Source organism: Biomphalaria glabrata, chromosome 18 (genome assembly GCF_947242115.1).
Source record: "Biomphalaria glabrata chromosome 18, xgBioGlab47.1, whole genome shotgun sequence".
Taxonomy (NCBI): Eukaryota; Metazoa; Mollusca; class Gastropoda; family Planorbidae; genus Biomphalaria; species Biomphalaria glabrata.
Window position 1 is genome coordinate 14564252 of NC_074728.1, and position 16856 is coordinate 14581107.

The 16856-nt window shown below is 34.2% G+C and overlaps 1 protein-coding gene and 1 long non-coding RNA gene across 11 annotated transcripts in view; one reads left to right on the forward strand and one right to left on the reverse strand.

Moving 5' to 3' along the window:
* The window catches only part of LOC106061632 (atrial natriuretic peptide receptor 1-like), a 637794-nt gene that overhangs the window by 344788 nt on the left and 276150 nt on the right, over positions 1-16856 (forward strand). The gene's annotated exons all lie outside the window — the stretch shown is intronic.
* On the reverse strand, positions 5309-6494 carry LOC129923975 (uncharacterized). Its single transcript, XR_008775950.1, has 2 exons — positions 5645-6494; positions 5309-5537 (listed from the first exon to the last, which is right to left on the reverse strand). It is a non-coding gene; the product is annotated as an uncharacterized LOC129923975 (long non-coding RNA).

Sequence of the window (16856 nt, forward strand, 5' to 3'; positions counted from 1 at the left end):
GGAAGGAACATTAAAAGTTAAATCAGATTTTCAATTGCTTTAATATTGTTTTTTTTTTAATCTAAACATGACGGACAGACCGACCAACAGACAAAACGAACAAAAATAAGCGGCTTGATCGGACACTAAACAAAAAATACATAAAATCTGATTATTAAAAATTTTTTGAGGAATTGGTTTAGCACCATATCATGCCGTGGCATTACGCTATTGCACGAAAGTCGCTGCATAAAAAGTCCATTAAAAATGTGCGTGATATTTACACACAAAGTGCATTCTTAGCCTTTATAAACAAACAGAAATGTTTTCTTTAAATTTTAGCAGTTAGTTGACCAGAAAAAACACCTTTAACTAATATTTATATTTGTTGTGAACATTTCTTGTACGTTATATAAATACATTCGACTTAGTGATACTTACAATGCACAAAAATACGTTGATCTTTATTGACATATTATTACATGATAATAACATCGCCTCCCTTACATTTACGTAATTGTTTTAGAATTGGTGTATTTTTAAGAAAAAATCGCTTGCATAATTAATTTTATAAATTAAACGGTTTGCTTTTAGAAAACCAAAAGTAAACGTTGCACCTAAACTTTGCAAATCGCATCGCATGGTGAAATAATATTTTTCATATCTCTTCTAGTTTTCGAGATCTGAGTGTGACAGACGGACAGACGGACATTTTCACAATCCTAATAGCGGCTTTTTCCCCTTACGGTGCCGCTAAAAAAACGTGTTTTAAATATGAAACACCCGATAGAGTGTCATGTCACCATTACATCTAAAAAGTATTTTCTGAATAGGGAAGCTTTTTTTTGTGTACTGATGCATATTTAATGACAAGATTTGTTAGTTACATATTCAGTCTAAGTGGGGCCCACTATCCTAGTCTTAAACCACGACAAAAATTGTTACTCACTGTTAAGTACTATGTCTGGGGCTGAGAGTGCTAATGCAAAGAATTCGTTTTGGATGTTAGCTTTAGTTTGATTATCATTGTGCAAAGTTATCTTCTCTTTTTAATTAAAATACTCCTGTTATTTCTTAGACTTAATGTATGTCCAAAGGTTTCTATGGTTATCCATAAATATTACGTTGTTTATGTATTCACTCTGCAGCTGTCTGCTTACTTTTTGGGTTAGTTGTTTAATTTTAACGCACTCCCATTGATCTCAGACAGACAACATGCTTCACTACATTTAAGAACATTAAGATCTATCTGTTCAAAACTTTTTTAGATTAGTTCTCGTGTAATGTTATCACATCACCTTGAGCTTACATCATGTTTGTTAACATTATTATTATTATTTGTTTTAATATATTTTCTGCCTTAGATTCTTTAAATTTTCTATATAGGTTTTCTTCTGTTTGCAAAGTTTCTTTAATTTATTATTAAACCAGCATTTATTTATTTTGTTCGTTGAGTATTTAGTTGGTACATGTTTTTCTATAATGTCTTTAAGATTACTTTTAATCAAAATATAGAGGTTAGTAAATGTCTTTTTTTTCTAATAAGAATTGTGAAAGTTTAATGTAGGTTGAATATTTATTCAAGTCTAAAATTCTATATTTGGTATTAATACTGGTTACTGTTTTTTATTAGACTGTGTATTTCAACGAAATCATGGCCAGTTAATCCAGGGATTATTTCATAATCTACCACTAATCCAGGTCTATTATAGAAATATATCTAATATGTTGTTTAGCCTAGTTAGTTTTTTTAAGAATTTGATCTCAATTTAAATTATGTAATCTATATTATAAAGTAGAATGTGAGGTGTATGTATGTATGTATGTATGTTACTTATAGACATCAAAACCGCTTGACCAATCTTGATAAAACTAGGCAGGAATGTTCCTTGGGTACTAACTTAGACCGTAGTGTATGTATTGTAGCCCTTAAGACCCTCAAAAAAAAAAAAAAGTTGTCCGACTCTATTACAGCTATAGTATTTTATGGATCTAGGCCATGTCTACAATGTTGACATGAGAAAAGATCGAAAGAATTTAGACCTAGATCTAATTTTAAGAAATACACTTTGCGCAGATAGATTTTTACTTTGACACATGAAAATACAAAGGAAGGTCCATTGATTTCATTATATAATAAAATTAACCTTCAATTTTGTGTTTCAAAAGCATTTTTACATAAATTAGTTACTGATATCTGTGACTACAGATTTCCTGGCGAACTTTTTTTCATTAGACAATACCGTAATGAATCGCGTACTAAAAATTAATTCGTTCAATTGTTTACTTTATAATCCCATCCCTAGATCTAAAACTCTAATTCAACTCTAAGATGGTAAAACTTCTCTTCGCACAGATAGTTTTACACTTTAACACATAAACAGATTAATTAAAGTCCATTCATTTCATATTTTGGTCAAATAAACATTCAAATTTGGTTTTCTAAAGCTACATTCAATTACGAAAACTGCGAAGCCGAGTTGAGATAGGCCTAGATCTATATTCATTCATGAATCGCGTACTAAAAATTATTTCGTTTAATTGTTCACTTTATAATCCCAATTATTTAACAAAGCTGTCGCTCTTTTCGTTTTTAATAGATATGAATGTATCGGCTTCTGGTAAACCCATTTTCGCAAACCTAATTTTATTTTCGTAGCGAAAGAGAAAAAACTTGAAAGGATCATTAGTTAAGTTTAACATACATCTAAATCCAATCCACTAGATTAGTAAACACAAACTTAGACCCGCAGGCCGCGGGTAATGTCTGGCGAACATCCTTTCATTAGACATTACCAAATGGTTACACATTAACAGTGATTAACACATCTCTCTACTCAGTCTACTGAGTCTATTCCTAGGTCTAAAACTCTTATTGAACTCTAAGATGATAAAACTTCTTTTCGCAAAGATAGTTTTATGCTTTAACACATAAACATACTAATTATTGTCCATTCATTTCATATTTTAATCAAATTAGCATTAAAATTTGTTTTTCTGAAACATTTTTTAATACATTCGTTCGCTGTTCGCTAAAAAAAACTGCGTAGCCGTGTTGAGATAGGCCCATAGACATATATAGGCTATATAGACTGGACGATAAGGTAAAAATTATTATGGGAAACATTTGGGAAAAGATAAGTTTGTATGAGTTATACAGCAGTTATGAGCAGTGTAAAATTAAAAGTATTTATAGTTGTTTTTTTTTTTTCAGCCATAACCTATATAATTGATAGAACCCCTTCTGTATTATTATATCTCTAATCGTGCCTACCAAATCTATTAAATTTACATAATTAAAATAATTATAAATAGTTTAAATACTAGATTTAGATCTAGTCTATATAAATACTATAGTAAAAAAATACTACTTACTACTAGTACTATACTACTATACTATAAACTATAATTGTAATCTGTATAGTCTAGTCTATAGTTAAGTTAGTATATAAATGGTCTAGGACTAGATTGTCACTAGATCTATAATCTATACTTATACTAGATCTAGTCTATAGTCTGCATGCATAGGTGATAGACTGACTAGTTTAATAGTTAGTGGTAAAAAGTATGAAAAGTATTAGACCTAGTTATTACAAATATTAGTCATATTTTTTTTGATTTAGATCTATCAATATTAAATTAGTGACAGTCCCAGTCACAGTGATACTGAATTATTCTGACTTACTGAAACTGAAAGTTACTGTGTATAATATTCAATTTTTTTTCAACCTTTAGAATTTATCCTTGGCCTATCGTACTACGAACATAAGAGCACGTTCTGCTCATTTTCTTTGACTTTTTTGACTAAAAACTAATTCTAACAAATTGAATCGATCAGACGACCGCCATACATTAATAAAGAAGCCATGTCAACAAACATAGATCCACATCACAAACCTATATATATTTGCCTATGTCTATGTTTATGAAACAAAGGCAAAATGTTGGGAATATGGCAGTTTTGTACTTTTCAAAACTAAAGATCATAATTATATATTGGCTGAAATGTTAGTCCTAGAATTTATAGCTCAATTGCCGCCATTTTTTTTTTCACATAGATATATTACATAAAACCTATTTGACTTCCCCTAAATAAAAATAACTTCCTACTTCCAGTCTATATTTATTTATGTCTATGGATAGGCCTATATTCATTCATGAAAAAAGGTCACGCATGCGCAACACAGAATGAACTCTATAAAAGCCTCTAGATTAGTGTAGATTTAGATCTATGTCTACCTAAAGATCTACTTCATACTTTAACACATGAACATACAAAATTAAGTCTATTCGTCTCAAATTTTAATCAAATATATGTAGGCCTACAAGCAAATGTTTTAATTTGAACAAATGGATTTAAGCCTATTAGCTATTCTGATTTAATAGCTTCATTCACACTATTTTTACATTGACACATTCGCTTTACTTATTACATTATTATTTCGTTTAATTGTTTACAATACACTCTCAGTGACTATATCGACAGTAATGCGCAAATAAAGACCCGCGGGTCGCGGGTAACATATGTCTAGTGTTTCTATAAATAGTAGGGACTTGGGACTTGGCTCCTCGTCCTACACGTACGTTCTTAAATAAAAAGACAATATTTGATCAATTTCCGCTTGGAAGAAGCTACGGCGTTAGACGTGATTGGTAAAGTTCTTTTAGAAGTAGGCCGCCCACTATGGCAGTTGGTAGAGGGGAGGACTGGTCGTGATTGCCTTCGGATGTTGATAAAAATAACAAAGGAATGACCTAAAATTTGGGTCAAGATCAAAGATAAGGTAGCCATAAAAACGTCAAGATGGTGCGGACATGGTCATAGAGATGAAGAAGGGCGATTGTGATTACTACCTTTCAGGTTATTTATTGTAATGCATGGGCGTATCCAGGATTTTTTTTCGGGGAGGGTTTTGGGGGGGGGGGGGGGGGGCTGGTCATGATTGCCTTCGGATGTTGATAAAAATAACAAAGGAATGACCTAAAATTTGGGTCAAGATCAAAGTTAAGGTAGCCATAAAAACGTCAAGATGGTGCGGACATGGTCATAGAGATGAAGAAGGGCGATTGTGATTACTACCTTTCAGGTTATTTATTGTAATGCATGGGCGTTGTCAGGTGGGTTTTGTCCTCGCGCTCCTCTAGGGTATGATGTACTCCGCCGGGCTCCCCACCTGAACAGTGTTTATTAGCTTTATACCGGGGTTATAATTTAGCCTTGGCTCGTCTGCCTGGGCACCCCTAACAGTCTAGTAATCAATTTATACAATAAATATCTAGGAACGAATAAACCAAATATTAACGTATACTAGTGAATAACAATATTGCATATAACAACAAAGGTTTAATGAGTTAATGATATATATGATATTATGAGGCATACATTATGAATAAATATCAATGGCAATTACAGATTACATTCAAAGGGCTATAGCACACCTTAATCTCAGTGCCATAGTCAATCAGGCTTCACAACGCCAACCCAACGCCACGGGCAATAGTCAACTACAAAGCCTACAACTCAGACTTGACTCCAGCAGAGTCCCAAGCCTGCGTCCCTAGATAAGAAAAATACACACTCCTTAGATACCGCCATTCTCACGATTATTAAAGAAACGATTGTAAAGCTACGACATGTAGAAGATAGTAAAATAAACTAACTTACCCAATACTGGGGAATAACACCACACAGATAACTCAATCTCAAGGCACACCAAGAGAACACAAAGAGACTCATCTCAAGGCACAACAAAAGAACAATGACACCAATATAGCGCATCCTTAGAAACAGAACTAATAAGACCTTATGGTGTTCAAACGAAAATACCCTACCAGATGCGCACGACATCCCCCCTCTCCCTCTAACTGGATCTTGCGAAAACAAGTCCAGTCTTCAAAAAAAGAAATTGAAAACTGAAGTATATAGACAGCAAAAGGAATTAGGAAACATTGCCCAACATTGAAGCCGAAGAATACAACCTTCATAAAGTTGAAATTACAGAATTATTTACATAGATGATGTCGCAAATAACAACATCCATCATAAACTATTATAACATTACAATGCATAATAAAAACAAGCAGTACATATTACATACATATTCATACATATCAAGCAATAGCTATAATAAAATAGTCTTTTTGTGCGAATCACACCAGTCTTGAGCACAAGTCTGCAAGTATATTGTCCTCTCCTTTTATGTGACACACGTCGAAATTGTAGTCCTGGAGCATCAGCGCCCACCTCGTAACACGGTGGTTCGTAAAGTTCGTGCTCCGGAGGTAAGCCAAGGCCTTGTGGTCTGTCTGAAGGTGAAACGTCGTTCCCCTAAGGTATCTGTCCAGTTTTCTAATGGCAAATACAATAGCCAAGCCTTCTCTCTCGATGATGGAATACCTCTGCTCCCGAGGCAACAACTTGCGACTCACATACTTGACGGGATGCAGAACACCTTTCACGCACTGACTCAGTATACCGGAGATTCCTTTGTCCGAAGCATCGGTCTGAAGAAAAAATGGCAATAAAGGATCAGGCAAACGAAGAATGGGGTACCTACACAGATACGCCTTCACCCTGCTCAAAGCCTCCGCGCACTCATGATTCCAGTGCACCTTAACAAACCGACCCCGACACAATAGATCAGTAAAAGGGTACACTAGATCAGAGAATCTCGGTATGAACCTGCTGTAATAATTCACCAACCCAATGAGGCTACGAATCTCCTTTTTTGTTGTGGGCGTTTTAAACTCTAGAATTTTCTTAACATTACTAGGATCAGGCTTAACAACCCCCTGCCCTACATTATGTCCAAGAAACTTAACATTAGTAAACCCCACTTCTAATTTGGCTGGCTTTAACGTAAAACCATTTTCCCTAAGAGCGCCGAAAACATTACGGACACTTTTCAAATGTGTATCCCAATCTTCACTGAAGATACATATATCATCGAAGTAAAATAAAACGTTTTGCAAACCTTGCAGCATACGTTTAACGACCCTATTAAAATGATTTGGGGCCCCACTTAACCCAAAAGGTAAATAGTGAAACATATAATGTTCCCCCAATACACGAAAAGCTGTGTATGGTTTACTTTCCTCACTAATGGGAATCTGCCAGTAACCTTTAGTAAGATCAACTAAAGTAAAATATTTGGCCTTATACAATTTGTTAAACAACTCCTCCTGCTCAGGTATCACTTCAGCCGGGATCTGAGTTACATTATTAAGTTTTCTAAAATCTATACATGGTCTTAACGACCCATCTTTCTTTTTAATAATGACTACCGGGGCTGCATATGGCGAGTTCGTGGGACCTATTATTCCCAATTCAAGCATACTGTCAACTTCTTGCTTAACTTTATCCCTCATATGTATGGGAACCGCGTATGGTTTTAGTGCAACTGGCTTTGTATCTGTTAACGTAATAGCAAATTTCTCTACCTTTGCTCTACCAGGCGAATCTGAAATGATATCCCTAAACTCATTTAGAACATCATCAACCTGATTTCTCTGCACAGAACTAAGATCGGGGTTTATTTTGACCTGCGCCAAGATATTCCCGTCTGACTTCTGGCTAACTTCCAACGTTGGAATGTTAGGCAGCGCATCTTCCTTAGACAACCCTTCAGTATCTGCGTCTTCGTCGCTCACGACAGACACCATATTGGCTGATAAAAACTTATTTTCATCACCAATAGAATTAATACTAACTACATCATCTACTTTCCCTACCCGACAATGATACTTCATAAGCCTATTAATATGGTACATTTTCAGCTTCTCGTCCTTCTGTACAACAAAGTTAAACTTTGACATTTTTTTAACAACCTTATACGGGCCTTGCCAAAATACAGCCAATTTATTGTCTCTTTGTGGTTTTAAAACCAACACACAATCTCCCGCCTCTATGTCCCGATTGGATGAATACTTGTCATACTGGACTTTATATTTACTTTTATTTACTTGGTCATTCTCACTAGCAATAGCGGTAACGACAGACAACCTTTCTTTTAAGTCCAATAGGTAGCTAAATACATTTTTATACTCCGTTTCTTCTTCCCTATTTGTAAAAACTCGTTTTAAAATAGACAATGGACCCCTCATTTGCCTACCATAAACAAGCTGAAACGGAGACACACCAGTTGTCTCATTAGGAACTTCCCTAAATGCAAACAATGCGGCAGATATCTTTCTATCCCAGTCCCATGGGCTATGTTGGGTAACCTTCCTAAGGAACGACTTCAAAGTCCCATTTAGCCTCTCAATTTGAACATTCGAGGAGGGGTGAAACACAGTAGAGTGCACCGGTTTAATTGAGAAGAACTCACACACCTGGTTATACAGTTCGGAGGTAAACTGACCCCCCTGATCCGACAATATTTCATAAGGCAGTCCGATTCGGCTAAATATGGTGGTTAGTGCCTCGATTACCGTCTCTGTTATTTATTGTAATGCATGGGCGTATCCAGGATTTTTTTTCGGGGAGGGTTTTGGGGGGGGGGGCCCGCGGAAAAAAATTATATATATATGTGTGTGTGTGTGTGTGTACATAATTAATCTTTATTACATTCTGACCCTTTCGGAAGACGTTTATTGTTTATTGTAGACTCCCCGCCCTTGCTAGCAAGGGGGTCTGAGGGAGTTCGCAGCTCTCCCCCAGCGCGGGGCGAAGCCCCACCGTCGAGCACTATTTCTGGTATTGAAAGCCAACAAAATGCATATTCTGAGGTATCTACAGTGCATTATCTTGCTATTAAAAAGTTTTATTTCAAAAACCTAATGTGCTATTTTTACTGACTTAGACCCTCTAGCGCCGTTCGGCGCATTTTCCGGCAAGCTGTTTCCGCAACTCTTATTTTGCGTAATTCATTTTGTGTGAGAACATGTCCCGCAAAACCTCATGCGACGCTCTGTCACAACCTTACTAAGGATTCGACTCCCAGTTCGGCATATGATTTCTTTGATTTAGACCCGATCTCTATGACTGACTCCTAAAATCTGTCTTAGCCATTTTTGTTGAGACACATTTAATGATTTTCAATTTCGGCAGAAGACTATTCACATTTTATTAATGGAGCCCAAGCCACTGGTAGAAATTTGTAACCTTTCTTGACTACGCTCTTGGAATTACATGCCTATATTTCGCTTTAGATTTTATATCGAAAAGGAAAGTTTTTTCGTCAAATCATCTGTTGAGGGGTTCTAAACTTTTTTGTTTTGTTTTTAATTCAAAACCCCATTTAACTACGATCTTAGAATTTGGTGACTGTAGTTTGCTTTAAAATAATATTGAAGAGAGAGGTTTTCAACTCTAAACGCTCTGTATGGGAATTTTAAACTCAAAACCATCTGGAGGTTTTAAACTTTAAAGAAAAAGCCATCTGGAGGAGGGGGATTTAAACTCAAAACCCCTTTGGCTACGCTCATAGATTTTATAGTGTGTAATTTGCTTTTTTTTATATTGAAGAGGTACTTTTTAGCTTCAAACCCCAACTGGAGGGGGGGGGTTTAAACTTAAAACCCCTTTGGCTACGCTCATAGAATTTTGAGTGTGTAATTTGCTTTTTTTATATTGAAGATGGGGTTTATCGTAAATTTTGGAGGGGGGTTTAAAATCAAAATCTTCCTCAAGTGTGATGTTGGAATTTGGGGATTGTTGTTTGTATTTTTTTGTTTTGTTTTATAGAAGAGGGGATTTAACTGCAAAAACCTCTGGTAGGGGGTTTAAAATTCAAAACCCTCTGTAGGGGTTTTTTAAACTCAAAGCCCCCTGGTAGAGAGATTTGTATCTCAAAACCCCCTGATAGGTTTTTTTTTAATCTCAAACCCCCTGGTAGGGGGATTTAAACTCAAAACCCCTTGGTAGAGGGTTTTTAACTCAAAACTGCCTCGGCTGTGCTGTGGTAAGTGATGATTTAGTATTAGAATCTCACATAAAATAAACAAAATGAAAGCAAAAATCAGTCACTTAATTCCGTTCCCGTTTCATTTCGGGGGAGGAGGGGGGGTTGAACCCCAAGAACCCCCCCCCCTGGCTACGCCCATGTTGTAATGATAACTGTAACCAGCACACTTTCAAAGCACTAGTTAATTAGCTGTATTCTGAATCTTATATACAAACTTGCCAGCCAATTATATCAATCTTAAAACATTATTTTACAAAGACTTGCAAGTTTACTTTTAAAACAAAAATATTGAAATAAAATTATTTGATACTTTAAAAATGTTAAAGTTAAGTGTTTTGGGATTGACTAACCTATAATGAACAGACTGTTGAATGGTAAGAGATCAAATCTTTTGAAATTGTCTATTTGAATTTAGGGACGAAACAGTGCGCATATTTTAAAACTTTTTTTTACAGTTTGCATATTCTCATTGAGATAAATACATGACACAGTACATAATATTGAATAGGAAACAGTTTTGCATACAGTAAATTATACATTGCACGTCGCCGATCTAACATTCTCTCTATTTTGATCTAAATTTTAAGCCAAACTTTTCCAGTCTAAAAGACCAGTTTGTGTGTACAATAAAATGTGTCGAGCAAATCTAGAAATATGTCATTAATATGTACTTGAGATGTGCCGTGTTTATTTAGACTTGACCAAACCTTTTCTCTAAGCATCCAAAACTTTTGAAATCAACACATCATTATTTCCTTCTTATTATATTTAATTGAAGTTTCTTGCTGGTAACTTCGCCATAATTCCCTAATTTTCAGATGCCTGAGTTTCCAGCTAAACGTAGATCGATAGTATTAAATAAAATCTCTAACATCGGGGCGATGACATGGCTGCGCGTTTATTTAATGTAGTTTTCTTGTATTGTAGAGACTAAGAATGTAAATATACAGAATGTGTGCGTCTTATTAATATAAATAGCAAGGTTTTATGCGTGTAGAGAAAAGGAATCTATTGATCAACTTGACAGTTTTAAAACCATAGAATTATAAATAAGAATGTCACAGCACTTTAGAAGCACTGGGGAATTAAATTCAAAATCAAATTTGTTATCTTATATTAAACTAGACATATATTACCCGCGGCCCGCGTTTCTTAATTTGCGCATCACTGTCGATATAGTCACTGAGAGTGTTTTCTAAACAATTAAACGAAATAAAATGTTATAAGTAAAGCGAATGCGTGGATGTAAAAATAGTATGAATAGAACTATCAAAATAGCTAATCGACCCGCGGGTCTTAATTTGCGTATCACTGTCGATATAGTCACTGAGAGTGTTTTCTAAACAATTATATGAAATAAAAATGTTATAAGTAAAGCGAATCGTGAATGTAAAAATTGTAAGGATGGAGCTATCAAAATGGCTAATCGACCTGAATCCATTTAAAATATGAATATAGGCTACTTTATTATGTATGTTCATGTGTTAAAGTACAAAGTAGATCTATCATCTTTGAATTAGATCTTGAGTTAGAGATAGATCTAGATCTAGATAATATAGTTTCCCTTTAATTTAAATATAGGCTTGGATAGAGAGTTCGTTCTGCTCACCTTTTTTGTTAGATGTACGCGATTAATGAATATTATTAAAATGTATTTAGGCCTATTTTGAATATGTCAACATAGCGAACGAATTTATGAAAAATGCTTTAGAAAAACAAAATTAAATGTTAATTTGATTAAAATATGAAATGAATGGACTATAATTAGTATGTTCATGTGTTAAAGTATAAAACTATCTTTGCGAAGAGAAGTTCTAGCACCTTAGATTTGAATTGAGTTTTAGACCTAGGAAACGAGAGATGTGTATCCTTTCGAGTAATATTTAATGAAAGAATGTACGTCAGGAAATCTAAATTCGCAGATATAAGGAACAAATTTATGTAAAAATGCTTTTGAAACACAAATTTGAAGGTTAATTTTATTAAATAATGAAATCAATAGACTATATTTTGTATTTTCATGTGTCAAGTAAAAAACAATCTGTGCAAAGTATAGTTCTTAAAATTAGATCTAGATCTAAATCCTTTCAATCTTTTATGTCAACATGGTAAAAATGGATAAGATTTATAAGATACTATACTTTTATAGAGTCGGTCAACTTTTTTCTTTGAGGATCTTAAGTTTGTTTTAGGGCTACAAAACATATAATACTGTCCCAGTTTGTACCCAATGAACATTTATGCAAAGTTTTATCAAGTTTGGTCAAACGGTTTTGATTTCTATTCGGCACATACATACATACATACATACATACATACATACATACATACATACATACGCCTTACATTCAGCTTTATAGTATAGATAGCAGATTACTGTGTATAACCTTTGGTAAGAAGTTATGCAATACAACTTGATCAAAACAAACATTATACACATTTAAACTTATTTTTCCCTAAAAGATGACAGGTAAATATGCAATAAATAACTAACTAAATCGCTGTTGCACATTTCAAATATTTAATATGATGAATATTTACAATTTACTGAAGAGATGCTACTGGTGATAAGGATTTTGTGATTTTACCATCAGAAAAGAGATACAAGACACCGATTGCAAATACAAACAGACACAAACACTCTTTTGTTCCCCTGGCAATCAAATCATTAAATAAGAACAATCTGATATAAACTTTATCACATGTAAATTATGAGTGAGTCTGGTGTGAATGTACACTTTGGTTTCTTATATTTATAATGTTTTTTGTTTGGTGTAATGCACAAATTGTAAGACAAATTTCCTTACGGACAATAAAGATTATTATTATTAATCTATTTTGCAAACATCGGCGATATAAGTAATTATTACAGATGCTGGTAATAAAATATAACAAATATTGATGATATGAACAAAGATAGTAAACAACTAATCTGCTCCTTGCGGTTTCACAAGGCAACCAGAACACAATCATGTTTATACTCTAGTATCGGATGTTGGCCATAAGACTGGCTCACCAACACTCATCAGATCAGACAGCGATCCAAGTGCAACGCTTGCCTACAGCTTGCTCCCCTATAGAGAATGAAGAACCTAATATTGAAACTATTTCTCACATCCAGAAAACTCTTTCTCTGGCAAGGGGGAAAATAAACCCCAACTATAAGTCAAAACAATCAACGCCTCAATACAACTTTAAAAAGTAGGAGACACAATTTGCGCAAACACAATAAAAGTGCGACCAAAATTGTCATTATTAGGCAGATGCGCGCGACACAGACGTCACTTCAAAAGATTCATTTAGTCGTTCATGTTAATTAGTTAAACTCTGTAAAGTCATGGGTTTTCTTGCTGATTTAGGCAACCCGTTCCTTGCTCTAATGGCGCAATGAAAGAAAAAATAGGGTGTTTTTTTTTTACTTGGACACTAAGCTCTAGAACTGGTGCAACTTGAAGAAAAGGAATCAGATGAGGGTGTTTATTGAGAGTGTCTAGTAGGATCTTGAGCGGACGATACAAAAACACAGATCTTTGGCTCAACTCCGGCCAAAAAGTTTACTCACAGCTATATGAAGGAAAAATAACACACACACACACACACACACACATTGTTTCAAAACAGCAAAAACTGAAGTGAATTTATGAGACTTTCTGTCAGTGTTCTGCTACATCTCTCACGTCTGCTCTCAAGTTGTTGATAGAAGAACTGACTTTTTTTTTCTTTTCCTTATGAACCTGGGACCATATTTGTGAAGTATTTGTTAGTCTCTTGGGAAACATAGCGGTATCAAACCAATGATCGTCGCCAGACTTTCATCAGATTTCTAGAACTGATAGCTACACTGATTTCTCAGACAACGTCACACTGCTAGTCTGATTAGTGAGGTCATTGAAATCATTGAGAACATTTTTTAATCTGATTTTTTTTTCAGACTTTCGGATATGTTTGGAAACTTATAAAATCCAAAATTTTAAATTGAGCTTTTTAGAAGACGTTTTAAGACTGTAAATGCATTGATATTAAATAACAGGAACATGTGCAGGTGAAACAAAATTAACGATTCTATCATTTCGCGAGCGCAGACAAAATATCTGCTGTTTAATAAATTTTGATGTGAACTCGACTGTAACTAAACATTTCATGAAATGAAATACCTAGCTTTTGATTAATTTCCTGTCAGTTGAGCCATAGATTTCATTTCTTAGCGAAACTTCTCAAACTAAAAGGGGAGATAGTATATAAGGAAGTTGCCTTTTTGGTTTAAAAACTAATTATAGACATTTTCTAAGATATTAGATCTATTTATCAGACGTGGTTACCGTAGTAACCGATATTCCTCTTTTAAATAGAAAATAATTTAAAACAACAATTAATAAGTAGGCTTTTTTTTATATATTATCGTGTGAACTGCAGTGCGGGAATATAACCATAGAACACGTAACTAAAGCATTTCATTTTTTTTTATTTATATTATTATCTGCAGTATATATCACACATCAGGATTTGAATAAGAGATTGACCCTTTACAAAACAATTAGATCAATTAGATATTCATTATAAGACATCAGTTAGGCTAGGTTCACATTTAACATCGCATTCACTTTCACTTTGGTCTGCTGGACCGCTGGACCGCTAGAGAGCTGTCAACTCTACGTTCTACTCTGTCATTTGTTTTTGATAGAATTTAATTATGATGTTCTTTCTGAAAATATTGATACCTGCCTGGGTGGACCACTTCGGGGGCCGATTTTGAGTTTATGTCTTTGTAACCATGTTTTTTCTTAAATTCTGGAAGTTTATAAGAGATAAAACAAATTGAGATATACAAACTTAAGAATGTATTCCAATGCATTAATTATAAAGTCCAGGAGTTTATTTTATTAATGCACTGTATTGAAAGAAACAATTTAATCGATTCGTTTTGTGTTTCATTGCTTTTATCAACACACCTTAATATTTGAACCAAAGGCTACACCCTCAGTGTAACAAGGAAGAACTAGTACATTGTGTCAAACTCGTAAGAATATCCTATTCATAACAGGCAGGTGGTTGGTTGGGCTGAAATAAGTTGGAAAGAAAAATATTACATTTTTAGCGGCCGCCGAACGTGGAAAATACGCTGTTAGTTTCGTGTGGCTTGTCTGTCCGTCCGTCCCGTTTATATCTCAGAAACTAGAAGAGAAAATGAAAATCGGACATCGTGATATTTTAGATCAAAGTTCTGATGCAACTGCTACTTTTTTCTATTCCGAAAGTGAACCATCTAATTTTTAAAATTATATATGCAAGCAGATTTTTAAGAAAATTACACCACTTTTCAATGAAAAACTTCAGGGCATCTAAGGTCGAAATGGTAAAAATGTCAATGGTACATTATAATATATATTTTCTTTCCATTTATTGACTAACTCATTGAATAGAATACTGATTCAAATGTTGTTTTAAAAAAGAACTTCGTTTTAGTTATAAGTTTCAAAAATAACAAACTACTTTTATAGTGCGCAGTTTTGACATATCGTCATTATAGGTGCTTACACTTGACAGTCTAAATAAGACTAAATAGAGCCTAGATCTAGATATATTTATAATAAATGTATTAATAACTTGAACAAAATTTTAATTATTAAGGCAATAACATATCTTCTGACAGCTTAGGGGTGCAGATTTATTTATTATGTAAACAATAGGTTCACATTCAAAATGAATCGGATACGAACAATATAGTAGACAAGTAATAATGGCATTACCCGGTAACAAAAAGGTCCACTATTCATTAACAAAACATTGGCCTAAGTCTAGTAATTTTAAGATTAAACGTGTAAATTCATAGTTCTAGAGTTCTAGTCTAGATATAGTAGATTCTATATCAAGATTCTTTATCTAGATCTAGATCTAGACTTTGATCTAATTCTAGACTAGACTTACTCACTTAGATCTATTTCTAGACCTAAACTTAGATATTAAATCTCGATTTAGGTCTAAAACTAAGTCTAGATCTAGCTAGATCCATGTCTAGTTTGTATGACAAATGACAATGGAGATATTAATTTTTATTTTGCGAAGGGAATGTCTGGTCCAGGTAGAGCTACTCCAAGTCTTTCAAGTCATTTCTAGCTAGCTCACTACCTAACTAAAATAGGTCAAGAATTTTTTTTTCGTGTAGCCAATTTCTCTAATTTTTTTAAGAAGAATAAATCTTTTTTAGTTTCTCTTTATTACATGTAACAAGTTATTAATTTTGAATATATGGATACGGTTAATAATTATTATTTTACAAAAATATAAGTGTACGCTAAATGAATATATGGAGATGCTGTGGCTGAGTGGTAAACAGGGGCGGACTGGGTATCAAAATCGGCCCGGGCATTACCATATAAACCGGCCCACAAATGGCATGTTATATATTTTCGGTGGGGGGGATTTTTTACCACACTCCGCAATTTATATATATATATATATATATATAAATATATATATGACTGGCTGCGCGATGAACTGTCGTTTAAATATATCAAACTCTGCCTGCTCCCATCCCCCTTTGTCCAGCGGGAGGTTTGGATTAGGAACTAATCTAAGCAATCTAATATATATTTATATATATGAAAATAGCAGGGCCAGATTTACCCATTGTGGAGCCCTATGCGAAACGGATTTCGCGGAGCCAAGTTTGAGTAGGGAAGCGGATAATAAATGAAATTTAAGAGTTTGTATTAGAAAATAAATTCGTCTATGGATTTTATTCATTCTTTTCTACGTACAGAAATACTTTACGAGCCTTACGTGTAGATAAGTCATACAGTATATCATAATAATTCTGTTTCCTACATAGATCACGCTCAATAGCAAGAATTACCAAATGTTTCAATCTATTTTTGAGAATTGTTGTAATTCTTCATTAGTTTGAGGCGCGAGAAGCTTCTTTCACCAGATTACACAATTACAGCTGATGCATAATGTCGCGCGTAAGATTGG